The following is a 26,836-nucleotide window of genomic DNA, read 5'->3' on the forward strand; positions in this document are numbered from 1 at the left end:
TGTTAGTGTCCATAGAGAACATAAAGCTGTGATAGTCTGATCGATTGTGCTATATCAGCAATGCCACAGCATTGCAGCATATAGTAGAATTCACCTTTGATGCCCGGTCACAGGTAACCCATTTGTGACCCGCGATCACGTCACGGGCTTGCCCATGGGAGGAGAAAATGACAAACACGTATGTCGGTGTGTTAAATGTCGCTGTCAGAGATTTACAGTGGCATCTGGTTAACAAACGTGGGCTGAACACCGCTATACCCGTGATTGTTAGCGGCAGGTCCTAGCTGTAATACACAGCCATCACCTGTACATGTACAGCGGATGTCGTGAAGGAGTTAAAGTGTGTGATGGAGTTGAGGTCAGGTATCTGTGAAGGCCAATTTAATTCTTCCACACATGTGCAATGAGGCACAGTTATGCTGCATCAGTAAAGAATCTGTTGGTATGGTGAAGCATTAAGATTTCCCTTTACTAGAACTAAGAGGCCTAGGCCATTGCCTGGAAAGAAAACCTATTTCATTACCTGTCTCCCACCAAACTTTACTGTTGACACACTGCAGTCAGGCATGGAACATTCTCGAGGGCATTCACAAAATTCAGACTTATCCATAAAACTGTAATTAAACATCACAACATCACACACAGTACAGTTCTCAGAGGTGTCACCCCAATTACCCTTGTTTCCACCCATGTCACAACTCTCCAACCACCAAACTGACTGTAGGGAACCATAGATGGGTGAGTCTGCAGAACACATGCTATGCCATGGGCATCAGACGTCTGCTCCAAAGATTCACAGACTCAAGAGGAAAAAAGCATCTGAACCGATGTCCAAAATATTTTTATGTTGGCTCCGGGGCAGGACAAAGTAGGGTCCGAGCAGAGTTCAGACCCCCTGGGGTGAGGTGATGTTGATGAGACTCAGATAGCTGAGGCTCACACAGACTGTACTGTGCTGTCAGGGCAGGAAGAGGAGGGTGACCCTCAGGGCGAAGAGTGGGAGAACAGGGAGGAGGACTAAGAAGTTGTAGATCCCACATGGTGTGAACCCAGAGGCATGCAGCTCAGTAGCTCAGCAGAGGAGGTGGAGGAGGAGGTAGACGAGGATGTTACGTTGCAGCCTCTCGCACAGACACGGAGTGATGCAACCATGACAAGCACTGCATCCTCAGCCACAACTGTGGCTGTGGCCAGCAACGGTCGTGGGTCTGCAGTTCGCAGGGGCTGTAAGGGTTGCCTAGCCTGGGCCTTTTTTGGATGACCCAACTGACGTTATCTGCCAACTTTTCAAAAAAAGACACAGTAGAGGCAAACATTGAAATAATTTGACTACTACATGCATGAACCGGCACATGCGCAATCAACATGCGTTACTCTGGGAATCTCACTGCGCTAAAATGCGGACTAGCGGGCCTTGTCAACCACTGGACGCCACATCAACTGCATCTGCTGCTTAATCCTCCTCCGTCACTGTGCCAAGTGTTCTCACACAGGTCTCCGGGCACAGAACTTCCACTTGTTTATGTGCTCCAATCGGGGTGAGTGAGAGCCCGTCAGCCGTTACAGAAGTGGATATGCCTGCTGTTTTTGTTTCATAGAGCACACCACATCTTTCTCAATCCACCGTAAAATCTCACTTACAGTCCAGCAGTTTGGCATGTTCATGTTCATCCTACTCCACCCTTTCTCAGCACAGCAGGCAGCCCTTGGTCCCGAAGTTGTGGTCACGTAAATGATTGTTTTATCCTACACATGACAAAGCTAAGAGGTTGAACTCCACCATCTCCAATCTGTTGGCCACGGAAATGCTGCCTTTCCGCCTGGTGGATACAGATGGTTTCCGAAAGCTGATGGCCGTCGCAGTCCCCCAGTACCATTTGCCCAGTTGCCATTACTTCTCTAAGAAAGCTGTGCCTGCGCTACATCATCATGTTGCAGACAACATCACCCATTCCTTGAAAAAACCTATGTCTGCCCAGGTACATTTCACCACTGACACCTGGATGAGCAAGCATGGCCAGGGGCGTTACATTTCACTTACTGGGCAATGGGTGACTGGTTGCTGTGGGGGCCAGCGGGGAAGAGTCTGTTCCACAAGTCTAAGAATCCCCAAGGCTTGCGGGACAAACCTCTGTATGTAACACTTCCTCCACTGCTTCTGCCTCCTCCCCCTCCTCTAGGGCCTCCAACAGCACCCTAAACCTGTGCCTTAATGAGACATGCATTCAAACAGTGCAGAGAGATTCCCCCCCACCTCCTTACTGTGGAGCTAGGGCTTACCGCAATCAGGCAGTGTTAAAATTAATATGCCTTGGAGATTGCAGTCATACAGCTCAAGAGTTGTGGACAGCTATCCAGGCCGAGTTTGAGCAATGGCTGTCTCCACTGAACTTGGAGCCAGGGAAGGCTGCGTGCAATGGTGCGAACCTGGTGGCGGCCCTACGCTGAGTCAACCTGACACACATGCCTTGCATGGCTCACGTCCTCAAACTTGTGGTCCAGCAATTTCTCCGCCACTATCCCAGCCTGGATGCGTTGCTGCAGAAAGCACGGTCGCTGTGTGCTCACTTCCGCTGTTCACACCCTGCGGATCATCGACTTGTATCGCTACCTACAGAGGTCTTTGGCCATATCGGTTGATATAAGATGTGCCAACATGGCGAAATTCCACTCTGCACATGTTGCAGCAACTGTGGCAGCAGTGACAAGCCCTGAAACAGTATATCATGTTGCATAGCCTGGGCCAATGCAGTACGGACATGGTGCAAATCACATTTGCAGAGTGGGCACAGATTAAGGACCTCTGCACCCTTCTGCACAGTTTTGAAATGACTACTAAGATGGATTGCGCTGACGATGCCATCATCAGCATCACTATTCTGGTCAGTTACATGTTAGAGCATGTAGTCTGCGGGAGGAGGTGGTAGCCCCAGAGGAAGAGGAGGGATCAGAGGAGCATGCGGAAGGGATAACAGTATTTCTAAGTTCTGTCATCGCACAGGCAAGGGAGGGTGGATTACAGCGATCGAGGGGGGCTCGTGGTACCAGACATACTGTTAGTGAAGGTGCAGGAGCTGAGGAATAAATGGAGAACGGCAAGGAGGAAGAGATGATGGGCGTGGAACAGTCAGGAGATGAAGAGGATAATGTTGTAGTTGTAGACTTCCAACCCTGCTAACGTCAATTCGTGAAAGCAAAACATTAGCAGCAGTAACAGCAGCAGTAGTAGGTGGCAGAAGCAGTTTCTGTGAGTCCTTTCACACATTAGACCAGCTCTTGCACCAGCACAACAGAGTGCAAGTCTGATATGTAGTGAACGACTGGAGAGGATGGTGTAGGAGTATCTCAAGCTCAATATCAGTGTCATCAGGGAGGGTTGGGATCCTTTTACATTTTGATCTTCAAAAATGAAATAGTGGCCTGAGCTCGCCTGCCATGTCTTGGAGGTTTTATTATGCCATTCTATCAGAACGTGTCTTCAGCGGTGCTGGTGGTCTCCTGATGGATAAGCGCATCTGCATGTCCCCTGAAAGTGTAGACTGCCTATCTTTGATAAAGATGAACAAGTCATGAATCTCCAAGGACTTTTGCACACCAATCACAGACTGTGCATGGTGTAGTTTTTTGTGTGCTGCATTGATCTCGCGTCTGCATTGATCTTGCAGTCTGTGACATCTTTGTCATGGCTTCTGTGCCTGCTGTTGCTGCTATTACCAATAATTTTTTGAAATGTGGAGACTCCTGGTTGGGTCTCCATCTAGTGTGTTTCCTGTAGTGGAAGGGGTGTCAGTCCCCATTATATCATTTCTACTGTGGTGAAATTGATGCCACTTTGGTGGTGTCTGCCCCTAATTTGCTGAAATGTGGATTACTGTGGTAATTTGATCCATAAAATTTGACAGTGAAGCACGAAATGTAACTTCACAGAACACAACACAGAATCCGGTGGCAGCATGCTTTACAACACTACATCTGCTGCTTAGCATTGTGCTTGGTGATGTAAGGTTTGCATAAATGCTCAACCATGGAAACAAATGCTTTGAAGATCCTAAAACGTCAAGTGTTTGCGCTCATGTTAATACAACTCACAGTTGATCGTGAATTCAGCAGGCTCTTTAGAATTACCTATTCTTTCACAAATTTGTTGCTTGATTTTATATACCTTTGCACTTCAACCTCCATTGAAGTAGGGACCTTATACAGGGACCAGGTAATTACAACAGGAGATCTACTCTGAGAGCCAGACACAAAGCTTGGGAATCATTTACACAGAGGCAGAGAAATACACTTCCCAGGCAAGAGCTTCCTCTGATGAAAGCACTGTTCTGAAACTTTTTGGAGCCAGTGGTCAGTGATGAATATTGGGGTTTGCATTGATCTGATATTTATGGGAAATATATATTCAGCATCGTAGCGAAGGGACAAACATAACACATTCACTCACATCATTGTAAGGTCATTCTAATCCCTCCAACTTAATATCCGATGGGTGATACTATCCATGCCATGAAGATCTGAGGTTGTGGTTTGTAATAATCACCTAGGCAGGTTAACGATGCAACAATATTTCATTACTTGCATCCATGGTTTTACAACAATTCCAGGTAAAATGGCCTAAATATATTACACCCAGTCCACAAGATCCCCTCCCCAGTTAGATAGTTCCACTGCCTTTGTACCAGGCGATACTCGCTGTCTCCCAACTTTTGGTTGGCCCACAGATTTCGTATCTCCAGCCAGTATAGTGTGTAGCCACAGCCCACACTCCTCCAGATAAAAGATAAAATGATGGTATGTAGTAACAATAGTCCTTAAGAAACTTCAACAAATCCAGACGACAGATCCCACAACTGTAGCACGTGGATCCAGCCCAGTAGGCAACTGATCCCCAAACTCCATAGGCCATCCATCTATACATGGGCTCTGGGACCTCAGCCTAGATCCTCTCCCTTCGATGTCATTACACTAACTCCCTGACTAAACATGAGGCTTATCCTGTCCTCCCAGGGATTAGCCCCCTAAATGAGCAGAAGTGTTCACACCCTCCCCCTTAAATATTTACTTTTAGCTGAAATAATAAAAAATATTCCAGCAGCCCTTCACCTGGGACTGCATGTGAGACCTCCTGTGGTGATGGCTCAGGTCTACTATCGTTATCCATACAATGGGACTAGAGGTTGGAATTTACATTTACCTTTAGCAATCTCTTGTCTGGCCTTATGTAGACATAAGTTCCAATCAGCATGTCTTCCTCTGCTTACTGTCAGTGAATGGAAACATTGATTCCTGAAGCTGAACACTTTACAAATGAAATTAGTGCACGTAAACTGACAAGCAAGCAGAACATTAATAAAACACAGCAAGTAAATCTCTAATAAAACATAATAATAAAATCGACGGAACAGGTGCTTCGTGCTGGAAAAAGTCTGCATCCCTTAGAGCCGCAGACTCCACTCTACGTGCATTGGTCCAATAGTCTTAGAACAAGCCAGCTCCTCACATATGCTATGTTTCATCTCCATGTAAAGGTAAAATCGCAATATGAAACATAACGACAATATCTACCGCCTGGGACCTCCAGAGGCGAAGATATACTGTAAGTTGGGGATCTCATAATCTGCTAAAAGACCTAGCACATCCCATAACCAGCCCTCATATGAGCTCTCCAAGGGGAGGTATGTGGGTGTAACCTTGATCTAACAAAAATGAGAGTTTGGGTGCCTGTCATTATACATTCTGGAAAACATACTTCGCTGTAAAAGAGTTCGACTTTCCTAATCGGAGCGCTTCTCTCCATAAAGATAAGAGCCATTCCTGCAAAAACAGGTTTAGTACTTCTTTTTCATTATTTCTTTTTATTCCATATAATTGTATATACCGTATTGTTTTGTTCCCATTTTGTGTCATCTTTGAATATTTTTTAATAACAATGCCTACTTTTCCAGATTACATATATAAAATTTAACAGCTCTTTTCCTCCCTCTCTGTAAACCGAACCCCTGAAGCCATATGCTATCTGTAACAGGTATCCCATCGGCCTGTATAAATGATTGGGGGTGGCAGCTACTAGTTCCTTTTGTTATTGTGGAGTTGGCAGTGACCGCACTGGGGTATGGTTATATATATATATATTGAGCTGGAATTGGAGGTGTATATACCCTACACTCACTGTAAGTTCTCCAATAACTGTCTTATTAGTGGAAGCGGCCAAGGCCTTGTCCAACATTTGTCAGTCAATTGCGTAATTGTCCTGATGATTGGAGGCGGAGGAATTGCATCCACTGACAAACAGATGACAGTGGTGGGATCTGTGTGATTTCCCCTGCTGATATCCGTGACATGACATATTACATAGGACTGCAGATATCTTTTACATTATATCTACTCACATTTTGTACACTGAATATCTGAGGTCTTAAAAAAGACTGCAGGCAGCATCTACTACACTATCTGTATGCAAATCAAATGTCCATAGAACAAGATGCACAAACTCATAATGCCCAGATATAGATTCTCTGCAATCAATAATAAAACATAAGAAGAAGACAAACAAAGGCTGCTAAAGCCTTTATTCACAAGCATAATCTCTACATACAAGTCGATAGTCAGCCAAGACATGTGCATTTATCTTTATTGAAATTTACCATATACAAACAGATGAAACGCAATGAAAACACAGTAAAAGAGACAGCAGAACCGACTGGAGGTGATCGGCAGACGGAACAAATGTATAACACATCATGAATCTGAACACGACTCCTGTAAACATACTAACAGAATGCAATACAGAAGATAATACTTGTGTCGAGACCACACGCCGGTGCCAACTGCAGATAAGTAAATGGCTAGCTGTGTCACATAGGCAAAATATTAAGCTAAGAAAGCTGTAAAAGAAACGGAGAACAAATAGCAAAAGAGGGAACCTGGGAGCAATCTCCTTCTGCTGAAATGTTAATGAGCATTTCAGCAATTTATACCCTTGTTCTCTGTATTCTTACATAAGACTGGAGGAGCTATCTACAGTACCACATTATCTGAACTCAAAGACTTATCAATATGTATTTTCTGTGGTGTTACATAGGACTGCAGGTGATTTCTAACACATTATCGGTCTAGAGAGATTTAATGCTGTATGTTATCGGTGGTGTTACCTAGGACAAGAGGTCAAATCTACAGCATACCTTCCAGCTTTTACAGAGAAGAAAGAGGGAAAAACGATGTGGCAGTTTGACCACGCCCCTAGCCACACCCCCAAGCCATGCCCATTTACAATTTCTTTCTTCCCTGGGAGGAGATGTCAGAGGAGCGTGGTGATTATTGCATTTTTGTTGCATTTTTTATTCCTTTTCCCCCTTATTTGATGCATTTTTGGTGCAGATGTGAAGCAGCATTTTTATGTGGTTTTTATAGTACAGAAATGCTTTGATTCTGCAGTTAAAAATGCAACAATGTTTTTTACACGTTTTGCTAGACTCCACGTCTTTAGAGAAAAAGCACCAAAACCGCACAGTTCAGCAGCATCTTAAGACGCACAGAGAGCGTAGTTTTCATGAAATCACATCCACTTTGCTTGGACAGTTAAACACAGCAGAATTTCTGTGCAAAAAAAGCAGCAGAACAAACACAGTATTTACGCTACATGTGAACAAGGTCTAAATATCCAAGTGAAGTGGATGTCATTTCATGAACATGCCCTCCTCAGTGCTGCACTGAGAGCATTTGGTCCATTTTTTTCCCTATAGGCATCTTTGTAGAACTTTAAAAAAAAACGCATAAAGAAAAAAAATGATGCCTTTACATTTTTAAGTGCAGAATCAAGTTAAATCAAATTAAGTGCTTTTCTGCATTAAAAACCACATTAAAAACGCAGCTTCACATCTGCACCAAAAAAGGATCAAATTTGGGGAAAAAGGCATAAAGAACACAGGAAACACAATCAGAGAAGATTGTTATTGCATCGTCTGGTGCAGACACCTGCAGAAAACAAGCAGTAAAAAAAACGCAGCATTTATACTATGTGCGAAACATGGCCTCACGGTTACAATTTTATTACTTTTTTTATGGGTTTAAGGGAGAAAAAAATGAAACACGTCATTTTCTTTACACCATTCACCGATCGCCATAAATAATCTGATCACTGTGTTGCGCAGGACACCAAATATGTCTGTTATTTGCTCATTTTTTATTTTTTTTTTAAAACGCTTTAAAAATGACATTGTTGTAATTGTTTTTTTATTACATTTTAATAATGTTGTAAGAAGAAAAAATTTTGACTGCATGGTAATGAATTTTGAATGCTTGCACATGCAAATCTGAGATACATTTGTTTCATGACAAATTTTACTTAGAATAGATTTTAGTCACTATATTTTGAAATTATTAAAAAAAGAAAATTTACAAAAATTATAGAAAAATTAGCAATGTTCCTATTTTATTTTTTTTGCCCTTAAAAATCTCCTTTCTGAGAACTTTGGGTGGGATTGCCAGCTACATAAACCCATGGGTCTCTGACTTCCCCTGCCAGTCAATTAGTTTTGCTACCTGGCTTGTGTTCCAGTCCCTGCTTCTGTTGGTTTCTTGATTCCTCCTGTTTTCTGACATTGGCATAAATTTTGACCATCCTCTTGTCTTACGATTCTGTTCCTGGTGCGACTATGTGGATCTGATCTGGCTACCTGACTATCCCTCTTGCCAGTTTGTGCTACTGAAGAGCAGCTGACTCTAGGGCCCTTACCCAGGGACCTCTGTGTAAGTACAGATCCCTGTACAGAGGTTAAAGGGTGAAGGCCAGGGCAACCCATGGGTTCTGGGAAACAAAATAGCTTGCACCAAGCCTGTTCATTTTTGGTTGCTTTTTTTGGAACTGCCAGGTGATTATGAACAGTGTGTAACGGGGCTCAGGGTGGCAGTCATGGGCGAGCATCACTTTCTTGACACTCCGGCCCGCTACAGGAAATAGAGTACTGTGTGGCTGCATGTGCAACGATGTTTTGAGATCTGAGATCTCCACAATCCCTGTTAATGCGCTGGGAGCAGAACTGTCCCGTTTAACCCTCTCAGTCAAGAAGCCAAACCAGCTGTTATAAACAGTGTTCTTTTTATGCACAGTCAAACAGGTGAACATAGAGTAACAGGTTATGCATTCTTCATCACTTGCCACACAGTACTCAGGCTCCATTCTCTGAGTTACAGTCTGCACTTTGTTTCTGGCAACAGGTATGGCACAGTAGTGAGGAGAGATCTTAAATGCCTGCATTTTCTTAGGGGTAGAGTCATACGGGTCCACGTGTGTCACTATGCCCTGATCCCCTGTGTCCTTGCTTATATCAGTCCCAGGGGCCGCTCGTAGAGACCTGCTCCCTGTTTCAGTACCCACAGCAGGGCGATGCCTTGTCCCAAAGGTCCCCTTTCTCGCTGGACAGTACGTTTCCTGGACTTCTAAGCTTTTCTGCAGGTTTCCCCACTTGCCTGTGTCATTCTGCTGCCTCTGTAACTAGATCCTTGTCCTCATGAGCCTTGTAGTTCCACACAAGGAACAATCTGTCTTTCCTCTTTCTCTTACTTTTTCTAAACTGACTAAAATGGATCCCTTCTCCCAGAAGCCAAAAAGCTCCCTCCCACTATGGGCTGTACTTCTAATTAACCCTCAAACTGTCTGTGTATCTGATGTCTGTATCTGGGCAGATTTCACCTATACTCTATACCAGAGTGAAAAGAAAGAGAGTGACATCTTGTGGCCTCCGTTCAACACTGCAACCCATAGGGAAATAACCATTAAATACATAGCAGTAACATGCATGTAAAATACATTCAACCAACAGAAATATCAGAGTAGTGAGATGCCATCCTCACCACCCTTACATCCCCCCATACTTTAATTATGGTCGTCCTCGACCATACAGGACCTAAAGGCAAGGGTTAATACAAAATCAAACATTTTAATACATTCAGATGGAAGTCTTCCTCAGACGTCTTCTCCTCACTGGACATCCGGCCCTTCTCGGTTAAGGGCCCCGGAACAACCGACACAGTCCATAAATTTACCAGCACCGGTCCTTCTTGGTAAGGACCCCGGAACAAAGTGTTCATGTCCATACAGAGGCCCATGGGCCAACACAGTAGCAGCCCTTCCTGTCCAAGGGCACAGTCCTCAAAGTTCCTGACCTGGCATCAGGGTGTCCGTCACACCTCCCCCCAACAACAGTCCTTAGGACCGGGGTCTCAGTCCTTTCATCATTCAGAAGTTCCTACGTGGCAAACACACAGTCCCTTAGGGGGGCAACGTCCTTTTATGGGATTGGGCACAGTCCTCAGCAAATGGTGGGCTACCCTCTCGCAGCTGCAATGTCCTCCAATCCAGCAAGGGGGCAAAACAAACAACGTGAGCCGTCCGCTGCTACTACAGGCCCAACCGGCCTCGAGGGTATCTCGAACAGTCCCTCTGATTCCTTTTAGGAAAAAAAACACACACAGGCCTTCTGGCCATGAAGGTATAAACAGTCCTTTCAAGGATAACAAAGGCGAGGCGCCTTAAACTTAGTTTCCTGAGACTCGACTGGTCTTCAACCTTTAAATAGGGGTTCCTCGGAACTCGACCCCTCAAAATAGCATGCTGGACAAATCGAGTAACTGCAACTGCCCAGAGGTCACCTTGGTCACTGCTCAGGTGTCTCGTGGAATTTCTCTATCTTCTTCCAGTCTTCTCTCAGGCAAAGTCAAGCCACTTCAAGACAAAGTCATCACTGGAACTACCTGCACATCTGCATCAGGTTCCCGCAGTGAAGTCAAAGCCCAAAATCCTTCCCGGAGCTCCTCAATCATCTTCATCCCCTCGGCATACTACTGCTCAATGCTTGTGAGGAATTCACCACAGCTCCTTTGGGTTGACAACTGAGCACAATGCAATAGTTGCTGGCTTGCGTCCAGCCTTACTGGACAGGATGGAGCTGAGACTTGCATACCTTCTGTAGCGGGCTCCGCTTCTTCTTGGTACTCTGGAGGTATCACATACTCTCTGGTCCCCTGAGCGATGTACATTGACTGTCTCCCTTCAGGCTGAACCACAATAATTGGTGATGGTGGCATCTCCGGAACTTCTTGATCATGGTAATCAGGGCCCCAGGGCAGGAAAAGACTCCAAACCCCCGCCAGTACTCGTCCACAGCATACGGGTCCTCATATTGGCTCTCACCGTTCATGGCCTCTACCTCCTCATCATCACCACCAATGCTCATTCGCCATGCAGACTGTTATCTTGCCTCGCGGTTACTGTGTGCCATCACGACTACTGTTTTCCCCAGCTCCTCTCTCTCCAGAAGCTGCAGGGCAAATGGCGCCGGCCTTTCACTCACTGTACGTTTCCGGTGGCCCTTGGCTTGCCTCTTCCTGGGCCGGACTTCAGACATGTCTGCTGCATCACACTTCACTCCCTGCAACTCTGCTTTTGGCCACGCCTTCTGCATTTGCCATCTTCCACCCGATGGGCAGCGCCTTGCACTGTGCCGCACCCTCCTTAGGCATTCACCTCCCACTCCGGGCTGGATCCTAGCTGCAGGGCACATCCTTCTTCTGGCCGACACCCTTGGGGGCTGGACACATTTTCGCGCTCTCGGGCGCCATCCACGCCCATGATAGGCTGTCTTTCTTCTTGTCTTCACCGCCGCCATTGCCATCTTGGAGTCCATGCTTCTGGTCGCCATCTTGGGTCGCATGTATTCAGGTGCCCTCTCATCTGCACCACGGGTATTCTCTACCCCGCTCCCTTCATGCGAGGAACTCGCATCCTGCCGACTACGCCAAATGTAACGGGGCTCAGGGTGGCAGTCATGGGCGAGCATCACTTCCTTGACACTCCGGCCCGCTACAGGAAATAGTGTACTGTGTGGCTGCATGTGCAACGATGTTTTGAGATCTGAGATCCCCACAATCCCTGTTAATGCGCTGGGAGCAGAACTGTCCTGTTTAACCCTCTCAGTCAAGAAGCCAAACCAGCTATTATAAACAGTGTTCTTTTTATGCACAGTCAAACAGGCGAACATAGAGTAACAGGTTAAGCATTCTTCATCATTTGCCACACAGTACTCAGGCTCCATTCTCAGAGTTACAGTCTGCACTTTGTTTCTGGCAACAGGTACGGCACAGTAGTGAGGAGAGATCTTAAATGCCTGCATTTTCTTAGGGGTAGAGTCATACGGGTCCACGTGTGTCACTATGCCCTGATCCCCTGTGTCCTTGCTTATATCAGTCCCAGGGGCCGCTCATAGAGACCTGCTCCCTGTTTCAGTACCAACAGCAGGGCGATGCCTTGTCCCAAAGGTCCCCTTTCTCGCTGGACAGTACGTTTCCTGGACTTCTAAGCTTTTCTGCAGGTTTCCCCACTTGCCTGTGTCATCCTGCTGCCTCTGTAACTAGATCCTTGTCCTCATGAGCCTTGTAGTTCCACACAAGGAACAATCTGTCTTTCCTCTTTCTCTTACTTTTTCTAAACTGACTAAAATGGATCCCTTCTCCCAGAAGCCAAAAAGCTCCCTCCCACTATGGGCTGTACTTCTAATTAACCCTCAAACTGTCTGTGTATCTGATGTCTGTATCTGGGCAGATTTCACCTATACTCTATACCAGAGTGAAAAGAAAGAGAGTGACATCTTGTGGCCTCCGTTCAACACTGCAACCCATAGGGAAATAACCATTAAATACATAGCAGTAACATGCATGTAAAATACATTCAACCAACAGAAATATCAGAGTAGTGAGATGCCATCCTCACCACCCTTACAAGTGCCCACTGGGGAAAGCCAGCTTTTGGGACTCACCATTTCCCTGCTGCAGGGTGACTGCCAAGGTCGAGCCTTCTCTTTAGCACCTGATGCTCCAGAGCTCTCCAGTTTTTCTGTTCTTTGAAGCTTTTGGCTCCTATATGATGACCCTCACCAAGTAACTGTGGTAGAAAGTAAAATAAAAGTCCTGCATCAGGAGCGATGTCCGCTGAGGAATATTAAACTGAATTTCAGTGACAGGCTACTGACTCACAGTGGAATGGCCAGGCCCTTTGCCATCAGTTTCGAACTGGGCTTTCTGACCAAATTAAGGACATGCTAGTTCAGTTCCCTTCCCCTGACTCCATTGACTCCACCATGTGCTTGGCTATCTGTTTTAATAAGTGGTTACATGAATGCAGACAAGAATGCACTGCAGATGCTGCACCTTTACCGAAGACTGACACACCTATTACCATTACTGCAGAACCTATGCAGATTGGGATGACCAATTCCCGTCGACTACAATGGGCCAAGCAGCAAAATCTGAATCTAAGTAGCAACTGTGGAAAGTTTGGACATCAGATGCATGCCTGCCCAAAACAACTGCAGTCAGAAAGTCGCCAGTGCCCAGGTGGGTCCCAGTATGCCCCCCTGAGCTCCTAGGTATTTCCCTTTAATTCTGCAAAATTGTTTCCTGTTCGTTTGTCTTACCTTGCAAAATCTGTGTGGGTTAAGGCATTTATTGATTTCTGTTCTGCAGCTAATTTATTTTGATGCAAAGGATCTTGTTTTACCTTTACTAAAATGATGCTTTCCTATGAAAGTCACTGCTTTTGATGATATGCCTTATCCCCCAGGGTGTGGCTAAGTATATCACCAAGGAGGTGTCCCTGCTTGTTGGCACATTACATTTTTAATCTGTCATTTTTTGCCCTTGAAAACCTGTCCATGGCTGTGGTCTTGGGCATGCCATGGTTATGTAAACATAATCCGTTCATTGACTGGTTGACTGGCACCAGGGTGATATTGTACGCTGGAGCCCTCAATGTCAGAATAAATGCATGCCTTTATCTGTGAATGTGTCTAGAGCCATACCAAGTAATTTAACTGATGTACTTAAAGATTTTGTTGATGTATTTTCTGTGTCAAAATCTGAAAAATTACCTCCACACAGAGATTATGATTGTACCATTTGACATGGTACCCAACTTCCATCTCCCCAACGGTAAAATGTATAACTTTCTGGTCCAGAACATCAGGCCATGAAACATTTATATAGCCGACAGTCGGCAAAAAGTGTTTATCAGAACGTCCACATCATTAATAGACGCCGGTTTCTTTTTTGTTGGTAAAATAAATGGTGGTCAAAGACCATATATTGATTACTGGGAACTTAACAATTACTGTAAAGAATCATCCTCTGCTACTCTTCTCTGACCTCTACAACCAGCTGCTGGGAGTATGATGGTTCACTAAGCTTGATCTCAGGTGTGCGTATAACCTGTTCCGTATAAGAGAAGGTGATAAGTGGAAGACTGCATTCAACACACCAGAGGGTGACTGAGTATCTTGTGATGCCTCTTGAGCTCAGTAATGCGCCATCTGTTTATCAAAATTTTGTTAGTGATATATTCAGTCAATATGTGTCTACCTGGATGATATTTTTGTTTATTCACCTGATATCAAATCACACATTCTGCATGTTCTCCAAAAATACCCTTATATTTGCTAAACTTGAAAAATGTGTGTTCTTGGTTCAAGAAGTACATTTCCTGAGTATATCCTGTCCACTAAAGGTTTCTGAATGGACCCCTTCAACCTTCAAAGTTCAAGCTATTGAGGATGGGTACAACCCAAGTCTCTGAAGGCCTTACAGCGTTTCCTTGAGTTTGCCAACTACTATCATAAATTTAGAAAAAATCTTTCCAAGATTGCCAAACCACTTACTGATTTGGCTCAAAAGGGAGCAGATTGGGTTAATTGGAAAAGTAAGGCAATCTGTGTCTTTACTGAGTTATAGGAATGTTTTTTGTATGACCCGATATTGGTTCAGTCCGATCTTGAGCATCCTTTTATTATGGAGATCAACGCCTCTGAAGTTGGAGTTGGAAGGATGCTATCACAAAGTACTCTGTCTCTCCCTCAAGTTCGTATTGACGCTTTCTTTTCATGAAAATTTACATCTGCCGAGAGTAATTATGACATCGAGTGGGCCTTCGAGGAATGGTGCCAAATATAAAATCACTATTATCACGGACCACAAAAATCTGACGGGTCTTGAGTCAGCCTAAAGACTAAATCCTAGACAAGCTAGGTGGATTTAGTTCTTCTCTAGTTTTGATTTTGTATTGACATTTAGATTTGGTACAAAAAACATTAAACCCGATGCTCTCTCCCGAAGCTTCTGCCCATCCCAAACCGAGGTCTCTAACCTAGTCCCCATTATAGTTGAGGATATAGTTGTGTCTGCAGCTTCTCTAGATCTTGTTGAAGAGATACGTAAAAACCAAGAGTTAGCCCCAGACAATACTCCTTCCCAAAGATTAGTTGTGACTCCCCAGTTTCATCTACAAGTACTCCAGGAGTCTCCTGATTCTGTCTTTGCAGGTCACCCTGGGATTAGCAGTACAATCTGACTAATAACCAGGTATTTTTGTTGTCAACCATTGGTTGAGATTGTAGAGAATATGTTAATGCTTGTAAAATTTGGGCCTGAACAAAAACAACCCAAACCCACCCGGCTGGACTTCTTCAGTCCTTAACCACTCCAAAAAGTCCTTGGACCCAGCTCTCCATGGATTTCATTACCGATCATCCACCCTCAGAAGGGAAAACTAATTTGGGTAATGGTAGACAGATTTAGCAGTGCCATTTTGTTCCGTTTGTCTGGGTTGCCTAACTCTCAAACCTTAAACAAGTTGTTTACCAAACACATTGTGCATCTACATGGGATTCCGTAAAATACTGCTTTATAAATTCTGAAGGGCCTTCTGTAGTAAAATTAATATTGAATTGTCTTTTTCATCAGCTTATTACCCAGAGACCAATGGTCAGATTGAACACGCCAACCAAACACTCGAACAATTTCTTTGGTGTTATGTCTCTGCTCATCAGTCTGACTTTGTGGAACATCTGCTGTTAGCTGAGATTGCCATTACTAATAAATATCAAGAGTCGATTAGATATCTTAGTTCTTCTGTAATCTTGGGTATCATCCATGTTTGGTTCCTTCGTCATCTCTGAAGTTGATGCTTCAAAAGCTGGAAAATTCATAGACAAGTTGAAACTTGTTTGATCTGAAGTTAGATAATACCTGAAACAGGCACAGGGTAGAAAGACCTCTTCTGCTAATAACATGTGCATAGATGGGCCACGCTTCGCTATTGGGGACAATGTGTGGTTATCCACCAGAAATATAAAATTCAAGGTTCCCTCTGCTAAGTTGGGTTCCAAGTTCATGGGCCCTTATGAAATTATTGAGGTTGTTAATCCAGTAGCCTTCCATTTGAAATCCCCCCCCTCCTTCCGGATTCCCAATGTTGTTCACAAATCCTTACTAAAGATATATGGTTTGCCGGTGCACCCTGTTGATAACACCCCGCCACATCCCCTTAAAATACAATGAGAAAATAATGTTGATCAAGGGCATACTGATAACAGTGGCAAACCACATGGCTGTCATGAGGCTAGTGAGTTTGAGGGGCTGAGGTATGAAATAGCATCGCCCCTTCCTCATGTGATGATCTAATTCAATTATCTGCATCCTCTTGATATAGATGTAGTTGAATTAAATGGTGGAATAAGGAGCTATTTCACAATTCAGCCTTTGCACCTGAGTCTCAGCACAGTAGGTGCAATTACATCAACAGATCACATATCCTATATGAAGCCTCAGACCATACACTGCATAGAACAAAGCAGCACATCGTGACTATGTGGTTAGGTGAGTAGTTTTTAAATCTTTATATGTAAATATTTGTGGCTAGAAATGGAAGGGGGTGGGGGATTTGGGCATTACACTGTTATGGAGAAATGATACTGTGTTGGGGAGCTGTGGGTGCCATGATGATACTGTGGGGGTGGGACTGTGGGCACCATGATACTGTGTGTGAGGATGATCATATTCTACTATTGGTCCACAGAACCAATCGTACAATGTGTGGGGTGCTGTGAGGACATCATATTCTATGGGGTCATGAAAGGGGTTCTGTCATGGGTGACAACACTAAGTGTCTTCAATAGGGGCAGAATGACTGTACTCATGCCCCAATGCATATCCTTCTTCATGTCATTAAAGGTAATCTGTCACCAGATTTATGCTGACCGATTCCAGTGATGTGTCACTTACTGGGCTGCTTGGACAAGTTTTGATAAAATCACTGTTTTATCTGCTTAATATCTATCAGTTTTCTGAATGCTGAACTCTATATAATCTGCCCCACACCACTGATTTGCAGCATTTTATGTACACTGTGCACAGGCAGAAAGCTGTCAATCAATGAAGAGGGTGGTAGTTATAAAGAGGTCATAAATATAAGGGACTACATGGCAGCAAGATTTCTAATCCTCTAGTGATAATCTCCTGCTAAGAAAACAGTGATTTTAACAAAACTGCAGCAAGAAACCTAGTAACACTTGACTCGATTCAGGATCTCTATCTCTATATCATGTAGCTCTCAGATTAGGTGGCAAAAAAAGTTGTGAGGCATCCTGTGACTGCATCTATTCACTGTGATCTCACCTATTTTGCTAAAGCACACCTGACAGCAGGATTGTGCTAAGTAAGCTACATACACTGTCAGGTGGGCGACATTACACTGATTAAAATGATACCTTGGTGAAATCCATCCTGTGGTTCTTGTGTAATCTTTACTTTCAGTTTGGAGATAATGATATGCTCATGCTTCGGGCGGCCTGTGGTGGTGGGGGGGGCTCTATCTGGTGCTCTGTTCTCATGTTCATCATTGTGGCTTAGATGGCAGGTCAGTAATCCTTCAGAGACCCGCCTCCTATTTTGAAAAATCTGGCTCCAGTCAAAGGGCAGTAGCATCTATTGGCAAGACATAGATACTACTGTGCGAGTGCCAGCGCAATATTGTTGAAACAAAAACATTTTTTAGCTCCAGCAAAATGGCCATGGCTCGTGCAAAGTAGAATTTATCTGCAAACGATAGCTGCTACTGTGCATGCGCGGGCGCCGGCACCATTTAAAGTTTTTTTTTCAAAAACAGCAATATGAACTACACAAAAGTAGTATTTAAAATAGGAGGCAGGACTCTGAAGGATCACTGACCTGTCATCTAAGCCACAATGATGAATATGAGAACTTAGCACCAACAAAAGCCCCGCCCACAGGCCCACCCCGAAGAACGAACTGTCACAGGTGTGTCAGATGTGACAGACAGTCGCCCTGCAGTTGGTTGCAGAAGATCTCTTTGTTTGGCATTACAGACACCGTCTTAGCTGTTTCACACTAGAACCCAGCGGCTACCTCCTTCCTGCTAATTGACACCCTAGCCTGGGTGTTTAAATAGTCTCACTTTGCAGCAGGAAGGTGCCGGTGATACTCACGTTTCTTTATGAATGCTTGGAGCTCTCAGACTGCTATCTTCCTCTGTGGTGCTAGGAGGACGCTTGGAGTTATCTCTCTGAAGTTGGCTAAAGCTAAGCTACTTTCCCCCGTGTTTGTCTCCCTTATTGTCTTTAGTCGTTAGTGGGGATTGACTAGTGTTCACCCCCCCTTCCCTATCCAGGGCCAAGCGCTAGAGAAATACAGGGTTTAGGTTCGCGTGCGGTGATTGGTGAGCAACCAATATAAGAATGTTAGTGGAGACAGGGTGAAATCAGATCAGCCTAGGAGGTCTCCACTCCACCCTTTCCCTAGAGTCTGGCCTCCCTTTCCCACTTCCCTTTGTGTTGCACTTAGTCTTTTGCACACCTTGAGTTACACAAACATATCATTATCTCCAAACTGCAAATAAATACAAGAACCACAGGACGGATTTCATTAACCCAGGTACCATTTTAATCAGTGTAACAGCGCCAACCTGACACTGCATGTAGTTTACTTAGCATAATCTGACAGGTTAGCCTTAATGTACAGTGGGGAAAATAAGTATTTGATACACTGCTGATTTTGCAATTTTATCCACCTACAAAGAATGGAGAGGTCTGTAATTTTTATTGAAGGTACACTTCACCTGTCAGACAAAATCTGAAAAAAAATTCAGAAAATCACATTGTATGATTTTTTAATGATTAATTAGGATTTTATTGCATGAAGTATGTATTTGAGACAATAGAATAACAGAATGTAATATTTGGTACAGAAACCTTTGCTTGCAATTACAGAGGTCAAACATTTCCTGTAGTTCTTGACCAAGTTTGCACACCCTCTAGCAGTGATTTTGGCCCACTCCTCCATACAGATCTTCTCCAGATATTTCAGGTATCTGGGCTGTCGCTGGGCAACATTGAGTTTCAGCTCCCTCACAGATTTTCTATTGGGTTCAGGTCTAGAGAATGCCTAGGCCACTCCAGGACCTTGAAATACTTCTCATGGAGCCACTCCTTAGTTGCCCTGGCTGTGTTTCGGTCATTGTCATGCTGGCAAACCAAGCCACGATCTTACTGAGAGAAGAAGGTTGTTGGACAAAATCTCGACATACATGACCCCATCCATCCGCCCTTAAATACGGTCGTCCTGTCCCCTTTGGAGAAAACACCCCCTAAGAATGATGTTTCCCACACCATGCTTCACGGTTAGGACGGTGTTCTTGGGGTAGTACTCATTCTTTTTCTTCCTGCAAATATGGCGAGTGAAGTTGAAAACAAAAAGCTCTATTTTGATCTCATCTGATCACAAGACCTTCTTCCATGCCTGCTCTGGATCATCTAGATGATCATTAGCAAACTTCAAACAGGCCTGGGCATGTGCTGGTATGAGCAGGGGGGTCTAGCATGCCCTGCAGGATTTTAATCCATGTATGTTACTAAAGGTAATGTTTGAGACTGTGGTCCCAGCTCTCTTCAGGTCATTGACCAGGTCCCCCCATGTAGTGGGTCCTCCCATGTAGTTCTGGGCTGATTCCTGACCTTTCTCAGAATCATCATTACCCAAAGTGGAGAGCTCCTGCATGGAGCCCCAGACTGGGAAAGATTGATAGTCATCTTGTGTTTCTTCCATTTTCTAATAATTGTCCCAACAGTTGTTGCTTTCTATTGTCCTGTAGCCCATCCCAGCCTTGCACAGGTCTACAATTTTGTCCCTGGTGTCCTAGACAGCTCTTTGGTCTTGGCTATGTTGGAGAGGTTGGAGTGTGATTGAGTGTGTGGACAGATATCTTTTATATAGGTAATGAGTGCAAACAGGTACAATTAATACAGGTAATGAGTGCAGAGTAAGAGGGCTTCTTAAAGAAAAACTGTGAGCCAGAATTCTTGCTGGTTGGTAGGTGATCAAATACTTATTTCATGCAATAAAATGCAATTTAAATACAGTATTGTTCGGATTAAGACACACTTTTCCCCCCCAAATTTGGGAGGAAAAAGGGGGTGCATCTTATAATGCGAAGATACGGTACCTGGGGGTTGGCGTCAGATCAGCGTCACAGGTGCAGGAGGTTGGCGGTGGGAGCGGGGTGATGCTGTGGGCCCCGTCCTCAGAAGGGTCGCTGAGATCTTGATCTGCGCATGCTCCAGCGGCCTTTTCCCTAAGCCCACCGCAGGGCTATGTCTACGGAATAGGGAACCTCCGCTCACTGCCGACTTCTGAGGACGGGGCCACAGCATCATCCCGCTCCCGCCACTACCACCACTGACTTGAATCAGCAGCCTTTCTTTTGAGGACGGGGCTGCAGCATCGCCCCAATCCCGCCGCTATCACCACCACCCAGGTCATCCTGAATCAGCGACCCTTCTTCTGAGGATGGGGCCCGCAGAATCGCTTGACTTCTGCCACAGCCGCCTCTGCTGCCAATCTCCTGTATGTGTGACCCTGGCTCCTGTGACCCTGGCTCCTGTGACCCCTGCTCCACCACCGCTGCCCCCCAGGTAAAAAGGTGCACCATTTTATTTAAAAAAATATATATATTTCTTCCTATTTTGCACCCCAAAATTTGGGGTACGTCTTATAATCCGCAAGATACGTTATTTAAAAATCATACAATGCGATACGATAAAAATTACAGACTTCTCCATTCTTTGTAGGAAGGGAAGACAAAGACCTCTGATCTGTGGTATATAATAATAACAACAATTGAGCCCAGAAGAAATAGAATATTATAACAGTATCAAAGTTTTAACTATGACGAAGCCGGAAGGAGAAACGCGCGTCGAGGCGCCTGTGTGGATCTCCAGCCCTCTCCCCACAACGCGGATATGTCCCCAGGTACAGCACGTATTTAATATATTATACTATGCCGTGTTACACCCGCTTGGCGTTTATTGCCAAGCTTACCTTGATCTTTATCTATATTTAAAGTTTTGCTGTTCTGGAGGCTGCTATGCATGCCTATCAGTGTGTGGGGGCGAATTTCTGCCTATTTTGATTGAGGGCAGGGAATCCTCTGTGTTTCTATGAGTTTCCATTACTCATTATTGTTGTCAATATTTTAGCAACATATTTTCTCTCACCATATGTAGATTTCTCTATATGTATTAATATTTTGCTCTAATAAAATTATCTTGATATTTAAACCGATCCCGCGGTTTTTTCTTTTGACAAAGAGTCCTTTGGTTCTCTCTCTTTCTGAGACTCACTTGAACCCATAGTTAAAACTTTGATACTGTTATAATATTCTATTTCTTCTGGGCTCAATTGTTGTTATTATTATATACCACAGATCAGAGGTCTTTGTCTTCCCTTCCTTTTTGGTTAAGTATATATAATCGGGTCAGATTCCACCTTTAGTGGATTCGTTATAGGTTCTCCATTCTTTGTAGGTGGGAAAACTTGCAAAATTGGTGTGTGTATATGTATATGTAGCACCCCGAGGGCTCGGCTGCTACAGGGGTATTGCACCTCAAACCAGAGGTGTGATATTCCACTCCCGGGTAAGGATGGAGTGTGGACCAGGACTCAGTAAGCTGCATGCACCACACACACCCCATTTCCGAGGGACAGCTCAACGGTGCTCCCACTAGACAGAAGTGCAGGCACGGCAGCATCTGTCCCCTGGCTGGAGTGGGGAGGGGGTGGAATATCCAGTGGTGTAGGAGCAGATAGGGGTGGGTCTCTGGGCATAGGCAGGAGCCCATTGGTTGCTAGTCACCTGGGCTCGGATGTCAGAAGGAGGTATAAAAGTTGGGCACCATCTTAGGAGTCAGTTCAGTCCGGTTCAGTTCAAAGAGGAGGAGAAGAAGACAGGAGCTCAGCCAGAGAGGGCTGACAGGGAGCTGTGGCTCAGTCTGGGCCCAGCTCCAGAGGCAGGCCTGGAGTGGAGGCCAGAAACAACAGAAAGAGAGAGGAGAAGGAGCGGAAAGGAAAGTAAGAAAGGAACTGGAACAGAGGAGAAAGGAAGCAAGGAACACAGAGAAAGGCCCAGAGACATGAGGACAGAAGGAACCCCATATGCCCAGAGGAGATACAGGGTGAAGGGTTGGCAGAACAGGGTACCGGAACCCAAATTGGTGGAGGCAACAGATTCCTCAGCCGAAGACCGGAGGTTGTTACCACATCTTGGTGCGACCCCTCACTACATCCACCAGAAAGGCATACCGTATAGGGTCAGGGAAACCGGGAGAGGTTTCGCCAACAGAAGGCCCGAGGAAGCTGGACAAAGGTGGGTCACTGGTGGGGACGGCCAGAGAAAGGTAGAGAAGGGAGCTCTGAACCACACTCTGGAATTACCTGGGAGTTGACCGAGTCCCTTGCCTGGTGGACGCAGCACGGCTCGGGCAGTCATCGCCTGCAGCATTGACATGAACAACAACTGTGAGTAAAGCATTGAAAACTGCAACCGCACGTCTCTGTGGTTCCTCGCCGCACCAGCACCATTAGCACTGGGACGCTCACACCATCACTCCCATCATCTCTCACATTAGCTGCCCTGAGGCAATACTTCTTCCGTGGGGAGTTATCCCATACTCAGCTGCGCAAACAACATCAGCCTCAGTGGTCTGCAGCGCGGCGGCGGTCCCCACTGACCGCAATCCACGGGTGGCGTAGTCGGACATTTGCTATACATTAAGACTGCCACTGGTTTGACCACCCTGGGCACGGACCAGGTCACCGCCACACGGAGACTACAACCCCTAGCATTCTACAACAGGTCCCGTTCTGGGTTCCCCTGCACAGCACAGGCCCAGGGGGCGCGTCATATGCACGCACATAATAATTTTTATTTTATTGTTTTGGGGGGGGGTGGTGATGGGGTAAGTTAGAACTTTTGCTATTAGCCTCATGATTTCTATGAGCGAGTCTGCCTCAAATAACTAACAATTCCTATAGTGCATGTAAAATTTCTCTAAAACTGGAGGTATACTTGAAGCCATTTAACAGTACAAATAATGTAACTATAAATAATGTTCTACCCTGTCTATAAGGAAACTAATGAGGTTTCCTTTTCTGCAGTAGATCTACTGAAGTCAAAGACGAAGTACGCCTCTGAGAACCCAGTATAGAATTTTCTGTGAATTGTTTGCTCTGTCAATTAAATCATCGGAGAAATAAGATCTGTCCATTCATAGCTGCCCTTTGACAAAAATATTACCAGTCATTGTCAAATCCAAGATTTCACTACAACCTATTAAGCCTGTCAGTTAGTGAAATTCTATTTTCAGATGATAGCTAGGCTCTCAGTCTCCTCAGTGTTGTGGAAGATATCTAATGTTAAATCTGCTGTATAATCTGGCTCTGGTGTCATCCTGTGTCACCGTCAGAAACTTTTCACAATTTACTCAGTTTAAAAGTGATAGTCTTCTTTATTAAAAAGCATCGCTGTGTCTTTAAAATAATACATATACAATTAGAATAACTGAGGAAACATTTCTATGAAAGGATCACGGCAGAGTTCAAATAATAACGAAGCCAGGAAGCTACAGACACAAAAGTAAAGTATGTTTTGTTGTGTAACAAAATATTATTCTTGAAGAATAGCTGAAAATACCCAAACTATGCAATTCTGGAACCAACCATCACAGTAATAGAGGTGGTAGAGAGGTCGTGGATTTTACACTGGAAAGTCTGCAGCATTCTACAGTATCAACATTATGGATGAAATTTGAGGAAGTTAAATCCACAAACTGCAGAAAAATCTGCAGTGGACATTGATCCACACTGTGAATCTAAATTCTGCTTTGGATTTCACCTTTTGTAATGGGGTTGGGGAGGAGCATCATTATTTTATGATACATCTTTTTTAGGCATTATGCTTGATAAGAGTTTTGCATTATACCAATCTGCAAATGTTTGGATTAGGCTTATTGGGGAAGATTTACTAAATTAGTCTTAATATTAAGATAGTCTTTAACCCCTTCCTGACAGGACGATTTCCTGTTTTTGCGCTTTCATTTTTTCCTCCGCGTATTCTAAGAGCCATAACATTTTTTTATTTTTCCATCGACATAGCCATGTGAGAGCTTGTTTGGATGAGCTGTTCTTTTGAATGACACAATTTATTTTATCATGTGATGTACTGGAGAGCAGGAATAAAATTTAAAATGTGGCACAATAGCGAAAAAAATGCAATTCCACAATTGTTTTTTATTTAACAGTGTTCATTTTATGGTAAAACTGACCTGGCAATATGATTCTACAGGTCAGTATGATCACGCTGATACCAAACATGCATATTTTTTATTTTATTGGTGAAAAAAAATTCTGAAATTTGTTGAAAAAATATATGTATATATATATTGCTTGTGTCACCAAACAGCCATAACATTTTACATTTTCGGGATATAGACCTCTGTGTGAGAACTTGTTTTTTGTGCCATGAGTCAAAGTTTTTATTGATATCACTTAGACATAGACACCATGTTTTGATCAACTGCTATTGCATTTTTTTGTGCTGTTGCCGAGACTGAAAAACTGCAATACTGGACTTTTAAATTTTTTTCTTTTAATTTAATTGTTTTTTTTTTTATTATTTCTTAATTTTTAATGTTGGAAAAGGGTGGTGATTTGAACTTTTCATTGTACTTGTTAGTCCCCTTAGGGCACTTGAAGCTGCAATCATCCAATCGCTTGTACTATAGACAGCAGTGCAAAAGCACTGCTATGTAGAGAGAAAATCATGATCTCCTAGGAATGCCAGCTACAGACTGTTTTTTACAGGAGTACTGTGATGATGAGCAAAGGGGTCTTCAACAGACCTTTGGCTGTCTTGGCCACCCATCAGCATGTGGGAATGATGCACCCCCCTACCGGCGCGTTAAATGCCGCTGTCAAAGATTGACAGCGGCATTTAACATATTAACAACTTCGCGCCAGAGACTGTTTTTGCCTTTGTGACCGGGCCAATTTTTTCAATTCTGACCACTGTCACTTTATGAGGTAATTACTCTGAAACACTTCAACAGATTCCCCTGATTCTGAGACTTTTTTTTCATGACATATTGTACTTCATGATAGTGGTAAAATTTCTTCGATATCACTTGCGTTTATTTGTGAAAAAATTGGAAATTTGGCAAAAATTTTGAAAATTTTGCAATTTTCAAACTTTGAATTTTCATGCCCTTAAATCAGAGAGATACTTCACACAAAATAGTTAATAAATAACATTTCCCACATGTCTACTTTCCATCAGCACAATTTTGGAACCAAAATTTTCTTTTGTTAGGAAGCTATAAGGGTTAAAAGTTGACCAGCGATTTCTCATTTTTCCAACAAAATTTACAAAAACATTTTTTTAGGGACCACACCTTATTTGAAGTGACTTTGAGGGGCCTTTATGACAGAAAATACCCCAAAGTGACACCATTCTAAAAACTGCACCCCTCAAGGTGCTCAAAACCAGATTCAAGAAGTTTATTAACCCTTCAGGTGTTTCACGGGAATTTTTGGAATGTGGAAGAAAACAATGAACATTTAACTTTTTTTCACAAAAATGTTACTTTAGACCCAATTTTTTTATTTTCACAAGAGTAACAGGAAAAAATGGAATACAAAATTTGTAGTGCAATTTCTCATGAGCACACTGATACCCCATATGTGAGGGAAAACCACTGTTTGGGCGCACTGTAGGGTTCGGAAGGGAAGGAGCGCCATTAGACTTTTTGAATGTAAAATTTGTTTGAATAATTAGCAGACGCCATGTTGCGTTTGGAGAGCTCCTGATGTGCCTAAACAGTGGAAACCCCCCATAAGTGACACCATTTTGGAAACTAGACCCCTTAGGGAACTTATCTAGATGTGTGGTGAGCACCTTGAACCCCAAGGTGCTTCACAGAAGTTTATAATATTGAGCTGTAAAAATAAAATTTTCACATTTTTCCCACAAAAACGTTTTTCATCCCTTAATTTTGCATTATCATAAGGGTAATGGGATAAATTGCACCATGAAATTTGTTGTGCAATTTCTCCTGAACATGCCAATACCCCATATGTGGGGGCAAACCACTGTTTGGGCGCACGGCAGGGTTTGAAAGGGAAGGAGCGCCATTTGACTTTTTGAATGTAAAATTTGTTTGAATAATTAGCAGACGCCATGTCGCATTTGGGGAGCCCCTAATGTGCCTAAACAGTGGAAACCCCCCACAAGTGCCACCATTTTGGAAAATAGACCCCTTAGGGAACTTATCTAGATGTGTGGTGAGCACCTTGCACCCCCAGGTGCTTCACAGAAGTTTATAATATTGAGCCGTAAAAATAAAATTTTCACATTTTTCCCACAAAAAATGTTTTTCATTCCCTAATTTTGTATTATCATAAGGGTAACAGGAGAAATTGCACCATGAAATTTGTTGTGCAATTTCTCCTGAGTACACCGATACCCCATATGTGGGGGAAAAGCACTGCTTTGGTGTACGGCAGGGTTCGGAAGAGAAAGGAGCGCTATGTTGGCTGGGATAGGTGGCAGACACCATGTCACATTTGAAGAGTCGCTGACATGCCGAAACAGCAGAAACCCCCACAA

The 26,836-nt window shown here is 44.0% G+C and overlaps 1 protein-coding gene across 4 annotated transcripts in view; it reads right to left on the reverse strand.

The window, feature by feature from the left end:
- Positions 1-26,836, reverse strand: part of LOC141265411 (poly(rC)-binding protein 3-like) — a 1,492,220-nt gene that overhangs the window by 1,281,984 nt on the left and 183,400 nt on the right. For 3 of the 4 annotated variants that reach the window (XM_073678474.1, XM_073678473.1, XM_073678466.1), the window contains exon 2: positions 12,813-12,937. The exons of the other annotated variant lie outside the window; for it this stretch is intronic. The gene's annotated coding sequence lies outside the window, so the exon portion shown is untranslated. The remainder of the gene's footprint in view (positions 1-12,812; positions 12,938-26,836) is intronic. 4 annotated transcript variants of the gene reach the window in all.

This window comes from Phyllobates terribilis, unplaced genomic scaffold (genome assembly GCF_046119375.1).
Source record: "Phyllobates terribilis strain yellow unplaced genomic scaffold, ASM4611937v1 Scaffold_4__5_contigs__length_816908805, whole genome shotgun sequence".
Lineage (NCBI taxonomy): Eukaryota > Metazoa > Chordata > Amphibia > Anura > Dendrobatidae > Phyllobates > Phyllobates terribilis.